Consider the following 12741-nt stretch of genomic DNA (forward strand, 5'->3'; position numbering starts at 1 on the left):
AGTACCTAATGAATCTTGGCATTTGGGGGAGATATTGAGGCATAATCTTTGTAGTATGATCTGGTTATTGTTACCTGCATTTGATTAAGTACAACTAAAAAGAAATTAGCTCAGAAAAAAAAGAAAGAAAAGAAACAGGCTGTGTGGCAACCAGACTAGGAACTTAAAGAACTCAGAATACTGAAAGGTTGAAAATGAAACTTTCTAGATTCAATCAGTAAAGATAAAATTTAGAAGGGCTATGAGTTAGAAAAATTTATAAGTACTTTGAGCTATGAAGATCTATTTAACATGAATCCTCAAAGCAAACATCAAGTCAAGGGTAGAGGCCTGAAGACACCCCCACACTCTCTGCTAAGACCTTGAAAGAATTAAGGCAGCACCAAGTAGGTTGTTTCAGCTGGAAATAAATAAATATCTCTTGGAACAAAATATCTCTTGGAAATAAGTCTAAAGGCCTGGTTCTGACAGAATTAAATAAATCAGTAATGAGTATAAGTCTAGAAAGAATTCATTTATGAGAAAATTTGTGGGTATGGCTTTTAGCATTTAGAGTTGCTTGAACTCAAATACATCACAAAACAGCAACTTTTTTTGAGAGAGTCATTTTTTGGCAGAAGTGCTGAATTAAAAGAAACATTTTTTAAAAATCATGTTTTGGCCCCTGTACTGATTTGAAAACATTTATGTACCCTAAAAAAGCAATGTTTTAATCCTAAACAATCTTGTGAGAGCGACGGTTTCTTCTTATCCCTATTCAATACTGTAGGTTAAAAACTTTAATTAGATTATCTCCATGGAGTTGTGACTCCCTCAAGAGTAGGTGTTAAACTGGATTAGGTGGAGATCTGTCTCTACCCATTCCAGGTGGGTCTTGATTGGTTTTACTGGAATCCTTTAAAAGAAGCACTTTGGAAAAAGCTAGAGAATGACATAGCCATGACAATCAGAGAGTCTACCGGCCAGCAACCTTTGGAGATGAAGAAGGAAAATGTCTCCCAGGGAGTTTCATGAAACAGGAAGCCAGGAGAGAAAGCTAGCAGATGATGCCGTGTTAACCATATATGCCTTTCCGTATGAGAGAGAAACCCTGACCATGTTCGCTCTGCGCCTTTCCACCTGAAAGAGAAACCCTGAACTTCGTTGGCCTTCTTGAATCAAGGTACCATTTCCTGGATGCCTTAGATTGGACATTTCTATAGATTTGCTTTAATTGGGACATTTCCATAGCCTAAAACCTGTTAACTTACAACTTACTATATTCCCGTTTTTAAAAGTCTTTCCATCTCTGGCATATTGCATTCTAGCAGCTAGCAAACTAGAACAGCCCCCAACTTCTACAGACAGAAAGCGTACAAGATGGGAAAGGAATGATGATCTGCCAGAGGGCAGAGCCAAGAACACTGAAGAACAATGAATTGGGAAATCTTCACCCAGGAGCGGAACTGGGGCCTGGTTATGAAGCTTTCCTTATTCCAGGGAGAAAAGTATTTGACAGCATTCACCCAGTGGGATTTCAAGATTGTTGTGGACCAGTGATTGCTAGGTGCCTCCCATTTTTCATTTTATATCTGTTCCACTAGTGCATGTGGTGGGAGAGGGCAAGTAACTTGTGTTTTGGGTTCATAGGTCTCCAGAACAAGAGAAGCTCAGGATTTGAGGTAGATACAAGATCTTAGGCTTCAAAACTGAGCTATTAGTGGATGAAACCTTTGAGATGTCTTGGAAGGGAGATTTCCAATGCTGTCTTCTTATTCCTTAGCAGGGGAAACAAGTTATACAGAATTTAAAGAGGGTTCTGAAGAAGATTGCAAAAATTATTGAGGACTGGTGAAGGCCAATAAGCAAAGGAAAAAATAAAGGAACTGTAATGTTTTTCTCAGGAAGAATTCAATTAAATTCAAAACAGTGCAGACTTTCTGGAGCGTAAAGCTCTGGAGAAGACCGTGAAAGGCCCTGCCAAACAACTAGTTAGTTCTACATGAAGGAAATATCAGTCAATATTAGGCTTGCCTGTATATAGCAATAACAACAACAAAAAGGCACAAATATTTTGTAATACATATAAAGCAGAGGCTCAAACACAACAAAAGTTTATTTTTTTCTCTCATACAAAATAAATCCAGAGATAGACAATCAGTGTGGGCAAGGAGCCTCTTCAATCATTAGCGACCCAAGATCTTATAACTCCTCTACCTTTAGCTTAACATCTCTCAGGAAGGGGGAAAGGGGAAAGGTACCTCTCCTTCAAGGGAAGGGTACCACTCAAAAGTCACACATGGCACCTTTGCTCACATGCAATTGGTCAGAGCTTAAGTACCTGGAAACACCAAGCCACAAGGGAGGCTGGCAAATGTAGCCCTTATTCTGGGAAACCATGTGCTTGGCTTAGAATCAGGAGCTCCATTATTAAGGAGGAAAAGAATAGATATTGGGGCAGGCAATTAGCAGTCTCTGCCACCAAGGGTTGTTATTATATATGCAATCCATGTGTCTGCTATCTGGATGGGTCCATCCACACAACAGCGAGATTGATCTGTCTTCCCCATTCCTCCCATCAAATCCCCTAAAAAGTCACCTTTACTGGTGTATTTGGGGACCAAGGGAATTGTCTCACAACAGCTCCTGGTCAGAACAGGCTGCAGCCATAGTTTTGTGACGTTGCCTGCCTCCTACCATCTCTTTCTGCTCTGCCTCAGTCTTCTCTTCTCCTGAAAACACCCTCTTCCTCCATTTCCCCAAAGCACCTCTAACACACAGTGATTGTGTCACAGACTTTTACTAAAGGCTAGGAGGGTAACAGAGTAAAATTTTACCACCGGTAGGAAAGGAACCCAAAATAGTAAATGTCCAACATCATTCTTCCTAAAAATTCATTAGTCATTTCCCACACACACACAAAAAATCTCACTCATAGGCTCTGGATGTCTTCCAGATTTTTCTCCCATTACCTATGGGCTCATCACTTTCTCTCCCAGGATGCCTATGAAAATTGAAAAGTTATTTCTGTTATTCCATTTTTGTCTCACCCTCATTTACCCAAGCCATTCTCCAGGGACCTCATCATTAATATTCAAACAGGCCCTTCAAGGTGTTTCTAAACAAAAGAATATTTCTCTTCCTAACAGGAATATTTGGCCTTTCTCCTAGGATGTTCAGTTCAGACTACAGTCAGATGTTTTAATAATATTTTTTCTGCTACACAAAGAAGACAGAAATGGCTGCTTCAGTTTCAGTGGAGAAACACTACAGTAGTGAGTTAAATTGGATAAAAGAGTGACTGTATAGGAGAATAGGAAGGCCGTGACATCCCCCTCCCAAGAAATTATAAAGCCTAGGGCCAGAGCAGGATTTCTCAACCTCAATACTATTAACATTTTAGGCTGGATAATTATTCATGGCAGGGGTGGGGGGGTTCCTGTGCCTTATAGGATGTTTAGCAGGATCTCTGGCCTCTACCCACAACATGCCAGCAGGTGAGTCTGAATGACTCAGCACAGTCCTGCTCCCATCCCAGAGAATCCCGGCCCAGGCTCCCTGCGAACATCTAGTACACTATCTTCCTATCCAAAGAGGTTTTACAAAGGTATGTTTCATGGGTTGGGAGGGTCATGAGTTGGGCCTTTGCTGGGATAGAAAGAAGAGCCAGGAGATCTGCATTTTAGAAGTGCTCCTGACACTTATAATCCGACAAATGGCTTTGGCAAGCCATTTCCTCTCTCTGTGTCTGTTTCTTGCTCTCTGTGATGAATGGATTGAGCCAAGAGCTTGCCAAAGAGCCTCCCACCGCTGACAGAACCTATTTCCATATCCATCTTGACCTTCGGTTCTCTATGACTTGTTGAGTTTTCACAGTAGCCCACTTTTCCAAGCCTGATATTTTCAATCAGCCAGCCAGTCTTCACCAAGCCCGGTCTTATGCCTGGTGCAGTAACAAGTGACAATGACAAAAGGGGGACAAAGTAAAAACACTGAGTTTCTATTTTCTATCCTCAGAAACAAGGGATACAGGAGTTGAGAAGCCTGCTCTGCTGCTGGTCTTTCATGTATATCTTTGGTGAGAGACTTTCTCAAACAGCTCCTTCTCTTCATTTCAACTTCAATCTCAGCCACATCTTCAAGGAATTTATAGGCTTGTTAGGAAGACAGAACTAGCACACATTTCTGTTTCATTTTGCCGACAATGAAGAATGCCACCTTCTCCACAACTGCAACCAGTGAATAACTTGGCCTATATCAAATCTGTTTCATAATTTTTAAACCTTAACCTGAGTTTCTAAATTCTATAAATGAACATCTACAGTTTTCTTCCCTCACCCTCTGGCCAAGGAGATGTAGCTATCTGCTCACATATGGTTGTGCTGGTCGGTTTAACCAGAGTCCACCTGGCACCTCATTCTCCTAGGAATGCTGCTCCTTTGGTTTCCTCCATCTCATTCCCACTGTTTTCCACAGCTGCATCTCCAAGAGCCCACTCCACGGCCCAAGCCCCCAGAGCCACAGTTGCCAGTGATTCCACCTCCATTTACAACTATGCAGGTTGCTCTTGTGCATCAGCCTATGACTTAGGTTGAATTTTCATCAGAACACCACTGTCAGAGGACGCAGGGGATAAGGTGGGACCCTGCCAGGCTCTGATTTCAGTTTATGTATTCCTCCCCAAGGTGAGTCAATGCTGTTCCTTAAAGATTTCTGAAAATGAGAACAACTCTACGTACTAGTATGCATATTATTACCAAGACCCCCTTCCAAACTTTCCTTTAGAACAAACAGTATATGATATTGAAGTTATGGCAGGGATGAGACCTGAAAGCCACTCCAGACCAGAAAATTCCTGCCCTGCTGGCTTCACAGTAAGAAATGAAAGTTCAGTCCTTTTGAGAGGTGGTCCAGGGGTCTGCCCTCTGGGAGTGGTAGCCACGGATGAGATCAGAGCCATGGAGCACATAGGTGACTCTGAAAGGAAATTTATTCTAAATTGAGTTTATGCCTTGCATGAGGCATTCACAGTTTCTTGTGAGGAGAGAGAGTGTCACATGGTTGGAACCACAAACAATATCAGTAGATAGATCCTCTGCTGTTAGAGAAAGAGGAAGAATTCCCCAAATTCCAAGATCTAATGCACCAACACAAAGGTAGACTAGGGGCAAGGAGTAGGGCACCTGCACACCTGAGCCTTAAGAATCAGGAGGCAGCTGGCATCCCAGAAGAAAATCAGGAATTGAGAAAGCTGATGAGAGGTCAAACTGACTGAGGGCTGAGTGGGGGGAGCAGTAGGTGGATCACAGCTCCTTCTCATCAAACTCTAGACAGCTAGGCTCCCTCTTTGCCTCCTAGAAACCCCTCAGAGAACCCCTCTCCATGGCAGGGCTGGAAGGATGTGCCTATATACAAGCAAAAAGTTAAACAGGGGCTACTGTGTCATTAATGAGAAAAGAATCTTATAATGGGGGCATCACCCAAAATTCCCAGCTCTGCTTGACCAACACACATCTCTTACAACTAAGACCTTAAACAGAACAATGCAGCATCAAGTGTCATTGGTGTGCATGGTGGTTCATTGTGGACTGGACTGACCAGGCTCATGGAGAAGGCCAACCATGAGCATGAGAAGGGCTTGAATAGCAATAGAAGAAGATCTGTTGGGTATAGCCCATGTTTCTTTCACATGTTCTCAATTAAACTACAAGATGCTGCAGGGCCTGGTTGCATCTTATGCAATCATCTTGTGTCCTCCACGGCTCCTTGCCTGCAGAAGACCTAGAAGTTAGGAAGCCTTGTTCACCTTAACTCTATGGCCTTTGGTAACTTGGGCCCTCGTTTACCTCCACTGAAAAATAATGAGGATAGACTATGCTCTCTAAGACACTGCCTGACTTTTTGATTCCAGGAGGTCCTCAAGAAAAATGTTTTCATTGAAAACTATCCTATTCTTGTCTGGGCTAACAGGTGAGTCTAGGGTTACGATAACTCCCCATGGACAATTCAGAGGATTTGCTCTGCTTGGAGTACGGCAATCAGGACAGGAATCCCACCAGCATCGGGTCCAGGCTACCAGACGGACTAACCCAGGGCTAAGAACAAGGAGAGATGCCATCTGTTGAGGATAATGTGCAGAAAGATTTGTCCTATGAGCATTATTTACTCCTCCAGCCCCTGCAACTTGTTAAGCCTTTTGTTCAAAGTAGTTGCTTGCCAACTTCTTAACCAAAGTAACACACAGCTTTGCTGCATTTCATTCATTTTCAAACCTCAGATTTGACAGTTACCCCAAACAATCCACGTTTGTCAGTCAGTCAGCAAAAAATTAGTGGGAAGCTAGAAGAAGTCTGGCCTCAGCATGGCGCTCTTTGCCTGTACCCACTCCTGGGGCCATGACTGATGTGGGTTGAGTCCCTAACAAGCTTCTTTCACCCCTTCTTTCACCAAATGCCTGAAGTTATAAGAGGGTGGACTCAGCTGGAACTTCAATCTATGCTTCTGGAAAGGGGAAACTTTATTGGCTTGTGAACAGAGCTTTCCTAAGACTTCAATTTTCTGAGCCTTGAGCTAAGTGGCTTGGCCTAGAAAAAACTTTGACCCCCATGTTCCTCAAGATCACAGATCTGGGGACAGTGACAAGAGCCACTGACCTGAGAGCACAGCCCAGCCCCCAGGCCACACCGTGCTCAGCTCTCTGGGAGGTCTTCACCTCCAGTTCTACCCCTTTCTATGCCTCTCCCTCCTCGCCTGCTCTCTGCCTCCCCATCTCTGCAACTAGACGCTTCTTTATGAATCGTTAATTATTACGGTGGGAGGACTGCTAATTTAAAAAAAAAAAAATTACTGCAGCTACTCCTTCCTTCTAGGGGCCTGATTTAATTCATCTCTGGGGCATGTCCGCTGCATGTCTAGATAACATCCTGGTGCCTTGAAGGGCCTCTTTGAAGAAGAGGAAAGGTAGGGCCCTGGACAAGATCTGCGCAGAATCTGCCTGATCCAGTGATGAAATCTGAGTGTCTGAGGGCAACCCTGGGAAATGCAAGAAAGGAGAGAGATGGAGAAGGGCCTTCAGAAACATGGGGCCTGATTAGAACGGTCCTGGAAGGGCTAGGAAGGAGGGTGGCCTGTGAGAAAGCCTTAGGCAGGGAGATGGCCCGGGACGTAGGACTGGAATGTCCACTAGAATAGTTTAGGTTGCTTTCTGGGTTGTACAGTGAGGTAACTTCTGCAGTGCCCACAATGACCCCCCCAAATCTTCATTAATCACGTGTTACAGGCAACAGCCTTTGGTTAGTGGTGCCTTGGGATAAAGAGGGAGGAGAGGAATGTCAAGCCTGAAGCAGAGGGGCCCAGAAGGAAGATGGCAGCTGGTACGGGGACGAAAAGCATATCTAGGAACCAGGTGGCTGCAGAGACACAAGCCACAGGTGGAATAACCCAGGACATAATCAAAGATGTAGGGCACACTGGGCGTACCCTACAGTCCATGAGACAGGGCAGGTGGGGAAAATGACCATCAAGTGATTTAGTTACTGTTCAGCTGAGCTGGGCCGCGCCTGAATCGTGAATATCCTCCAGGGAGATTTGCCTTTCTCAGTAGCCTAAAGGAAAAGCCACTCCAGCTGGAGGTTAGAGAACAGCTGGGCCACATCACTAATCACTGCTTAACCTAATCCTCATGCCCACCCCCAACTCCATTCTCCAGCCTTGAGAATAGCACTCCTTTGTGGTCACTCAAAGGCCCCACAGAAAGGCAAATCTCCCTGGAGGTTATTCACAATTCAGGCGTGGCCCAGGTCAGCTGAACGTTACATAAATCATTCAATGGTCATTTTCCCCATCTGCAAGGAGTTTCATTTTGCTTGGGCTGCTTGACCATGAGAATAGCGTCATTTGGCCTTCCTAGTGTCCCTAATCAGCCAGTTACACCTGAATCTGACCAACATCGCCTGGAAGCGCAAAAAGAAGAAATAAAGCATTTACATATGGTTTTGTTGTTGTTGGAGCCCACTCCAGACTGTGTTTCCCTAATGACTGATTTTCTTGCCAGTTAGCTTCTAAGTGTTTTGCAGCCAGACCTTATGCTATTGCTAATTTTAAAATAATGGTAAGGCATTCATACTAAATTCTTCTCCTCTGGCTTCTTAGCAATGGCTCTTGCAAACTTCCAGCTCACTTATAAGGTGTGATTATAAAATGATGAAGTTGATTATTTAAACAAATGCCTCAGAATATATTCGTTATTTAGAAGACAAAAGATCATTTTAAAAAACTGAACTGTATTTAGACTTTTGGAAAGTAAAGTATCAAGAATCACTTTAGGGCGGGCCACAGTGGCTCAGTGGCAGAGCTCTTGCCTGCCATGCCAGAGACCCGGGTTCAATTCCCAGTGCCTGCCTCTGCAAAAAGAAAGAAAAAAAATCACTTTATTAAAATTGCTACTTCAAGGTGGGTGCAAGGGTAGATCGTGGTAGAATTCTTGCTTACCATGCAGGAGACCCAGGTTTGATTCCTGGCCCATGCACTTACCAAACAAACAAAAATTCAACAAATGGTGCTGCAATAAGGGGATACTCACATGGAAAAAGAATGAAATGTGACCCCTGCCACAGCATACAAAAAAAAATTTTTTTAATGCTACTTCAGTAAGACGATCAAGACAAATTTAGCTGGTATAGGGTTTAATGTCATACACCTTTGCAACTCTAAGAAACAACACTACTGAATCTTTCACAAAATCATTAATTTTCATAACAGTCACTCTTTTATGATATGCAGTTATCTAAAAATGTCTCGAAATAGTCACCTTGGAAGGCCCTGTGCTTCAAAAGTATTTCAACATGTCTGAGCACTTGAGATGGATCTACGCCCTGTGCTCGTCCTTCTTTTGGTCCTTGTGTCATCAGAACCCTGGGACTCCTGGGAGAAAAATGTCCCTTCCTGTAAGAACAATGTAAGGACTCACCTGAAAGGCAAGGCCGGGCCTTGTGTCCTTTCCCGTAGCACTGTCCACCACCTGGGGAGACTGGTGGGTCCTATAGACCTGAAACTGGAACGAAGAGCCCTGGCGGAATCTCTTAGTCATGACCACAGAAGGACAAATGAGCAGTCACACTGCACCGAGGTGAGCTGGAGGCCTCCACGCAGAGGCCAGCTGGGAACCGAAACTGAGGGCAAGACACCCAGGCAAAGGGCCTGCAGAGTCTCAGGCAGCTGCTGAGACCACAAGGGAGCTATCTTAGGGTATCAGGAATAGAAGGGAGCCCATGAGCCTCCAGACTGAAGCAGCCATGGAAAGGTCTTTTGTAAACTGAATGGTCTTCATGCTTTTAATCCAAGTCTCTGCAATTACTCCCACCAACACATTCCATTGTCTTTTTAAATATTTAATCATGGCTTTCTTCAAATGCCACCGTATCTCAGCTGTGCTGAAGGAGAGGGGCGGGGTGGTACGTAACTGCATCCACTCTCAACGGTGATGGGCTGGGAGCAGTGCTGCCCGGGTACATGGCAGTGGGGGCTGCGGAGTGAGAGGCAGCCATCATCAAAGGGACCCAACTACCAAGAGGAAGGTGAATTCCAGGACAGGAAACATGTGTCCATTCCTTGCAAAACTCAAAAAAAAAAACAGGTGCCGGCAGTGGTAGTTATCCTGCGGGCCCAGAAGAGAAGACAACCTGTCTCTTCAGGACCTGGGCACAACAGGGCCACCTTCTCAGAAAATACGGGCAAGGAGATGGCAGGAAGGACCTGCACAAGACCTCCTACCCCCAAAGTGTGCAAAACAGACCCCGGAAAAAGATGCCTATCTAGGCTCCAAGAGTTCGGAAAGAACTCCAGCCCCAGAGGAAGATCTCCAATTGTAACTCAGAGCAAGGACCAGTTTCTATGCATTGAGCTGAGCCAACAAGAAAAACCATACCCCATGTCCGACTATCAGCAGAGAAGACTCCGAAGGTGCCAGAGAGCCCACGGCCCCTTCCCCACCCAGATCTGTTTCCTCAGCCCTCACACCAAGTCTGGCTGCATAGGACATAGCCCTCTCAGCTCCAGGGTTCCCCTCTGCCCTCAAAGACAAGCACACCGTCCCTTTTGAGTTTAAGGATTTCACTGCCAACCACAAAAAAAAAAAAAACTCAGGAATATTCATTTAGCAAATTACTATGTGCCTGCTCTGTAGAGACCACCATGTTTGGTGTTAAGGGAGCCAGAGGCACAGGACTCAATCCCTGCCCTACAGCAGCCCACGATCTACCTTAGGAAATACTTCAGCGTGGGGAGCTTGAGTGGGGAAAGAAGACAAAGGGGCTACCAAGCTGAAGTGGAAGGAGAGGGTGCTCTTGAAGCATCTCCTAAAAGAAACCTCACCTGAGTCAAAACTGACACGCCAGCAGGAAGTAGCCAAATTGTGGGGGGAAAGGTACTTTCAGAAAGCAGCAGAAGGTACAAAAGTCTACAAGGGAGAGAAGGTTCTAGAAACTTCCGAAGGCCTTCTGGTCACTGTCCTTATGGCAAAGGAGGCAGTTTTTCTAAGGGTAAGCCAGCAGGCTCATGACTCAGACTGCCTGGGTTCAAATTCCAGCTCCATTCTTCTGAGCTCTGTCTCCTCAAGCGATTTACTTCAGCCTCACAGCTGCAGTTTCAGGCACTTGGAATGATGCTTGCCACAAAGGATGTGCTCAGTAAATATCACTTACTGTTTGTCCATGAAATGTGAGAGCTGCTGCTACTGGGCCCAAGCAGAAATGGGAGCCCTAGATCAGGTCCTGAGGGGCGAGCTTGCACCTGGGCAGGTGGGCAGTGGCTGTAGTTACTAAGCTGGGATGCAAACAGGAGCAGTCTCTGTCTGCACTGTTAGGGCACCTTCGGCTCTAGGACCTTTAAGTGCAGCAGGTGGAGGGGGTGGGAGAGGCAGCACAGTCCTGGCTCTAGTTCTTGCTCCCCAACTCCTTGTCTGTGCTCCAGCTCCCAGGCTCTGATGAAACCCTTCTTCTGGGCTTTGGGAACCACCTGAACTTCTTTCCCCAACCACCACAGTTCCTTCCAGCTCCCACCCCACCCTCTGGTTCACTTCATTTAAGAGAACCCTCAGCTCTGGAAGACAGCTCCAGATGGCCAGCCTCTGCCCCAGGGTCCCCTGTGATGGATAGGTTTATATGTTAACTTGGCCAGGTAATTGCATCCAGTTGTTTGGTCAAGCAAGCACTGGCCGAATTGTTTCTGTGAGGACATTTCATGGACTTAAATCATCAGTCAGTTGATTGCTTCTATGGCTGATTACATCTACAATCAACTGAGGGGTTTGCCTTCAGCAAAGAGAGATGCCTCATCCAATCCGTTGAAGGTTTTAAAAGATAAGTGATGATTTCAGCAGTCAGAAGAGAGAATTTTTTATCTCTACTTCAGCCAGCCAGCTTCTCCAGGGGAATTCCCTGAAAATCTTCCTCAGAGTTCTCAGCTTGGAGCCTGCCATATGAAATGTGGACTTGTGCATGTCTACAGTTGCATGCGACAATTTTATAAAATGTCATATTTACAGATGTCTCCTGTCAGTTCTGTTTCTCTAGGGAACCCTGGTCGATACATCCCCCAACAGTGGGATACCCAGCCCCTGCATTAGAAATGGAACTGCACCACCATGTCCTGCCCCCCTCCCCACCCTGCCACCATCAAAGTTGTGGCTCAGGGAGCCTGGGTGAGGGAGGGGAGGCCAGGGGTAGATGGTACAGTGGACAGCTGCCTGCAAGCTGTGCAGCTCAGACTTAAGTATAGGCAAAGGAGGGCTCCATGACCTGGAGGAAGCCCCAAGTGTGAGGGGCTTGGGCACTGGAAAGATGCCTGTCTCCTGCTCCCACTAGCCACGTGAGGCCTTCCCCAGCCCCTGCCGGGCCCACTCCCAGGGACTCTGGCCCAGGGAGAAAGGTAATGCTTTCATTTGTTCATTCACTCAAAACTCTTGATTGAGTACATACCAGTGACAGGCAGTGTTCTAGTCTCTGCAGATATATCAGTAAATAAGATGAGGCAAAAATCCCTACCTTCGTGGATTTTTAACTGTATTTTAGAGGCTTGCCTTCAAGCTGGTAGAGGAAACCGCCCCAGTTTGTTTGACCTGGGGGCTGGCCTTAGGATGCAGAGTGGCTAAGGGTGGTTCTCTACATAGCCTCCTTTTCTCTCTTCCTGAACCCCAGGAATGAGACGCCTCTTAGTCATCCCTTCTCCCGGGCTTCCAAAGGGTCATTATTGGTCATTTCTACAAAAAAAAAAAAAGAAAAAGAAATGAGGTGGACTTCAAAAGGGCTGTACGTGAAGTAGAAACACCTGCCACGTAGGCTATCAGTCCCTTTCCAGCTAGCTGGGCTGGGGGTTGGGGGGAGTTGGGAGCAGGTGGCAAAATTCCAGGAGGTGGATCTCTACCCACCCTCCCTACCATACCTGAGAACCTTCCAGGTCCCAGAACGGAGTAAGGACCCAATGAGGTGCAGCCAGCCCAGCACACCTTCTGCTTTGGCCAGACCTTGCCCAAGAACTCGATATTCACCAGCTCCAGGGCCACACGTTCTGGTACTGCTTACAACACTGCTCACATATTGGGCTGAGCGTTAACCCAGGGCTTACAGGAGGAATGAGCTGTCACCTGGCCAGTGTGGGGGTGGGGGGCCAGAGCAGGCTGCTCAAGGTAGTAAGGGAGAGTCTCCAGGTTGTACTCCCAAACTGGGCTGTCCTCCCCACTTGCAGCAGCCCCCGGCCTGCCTCTCT

This window comes from Tamandua tetradactyla, chromosome 1 (assembly GCF_023851605.1).
Source record: "Tamandua tetradactyla isolate mTamTet1 chromosome 1, mTamTet1.pri, whole genome shotgun sequence".
NCBI classification, from domain to species: domain Eukaryota; kingdom Metazoa; phylum Chordata; class Mammalia; order Pilosa; family Myrmecophagidae; genus Tamandua; species Tamandua tetradactyla.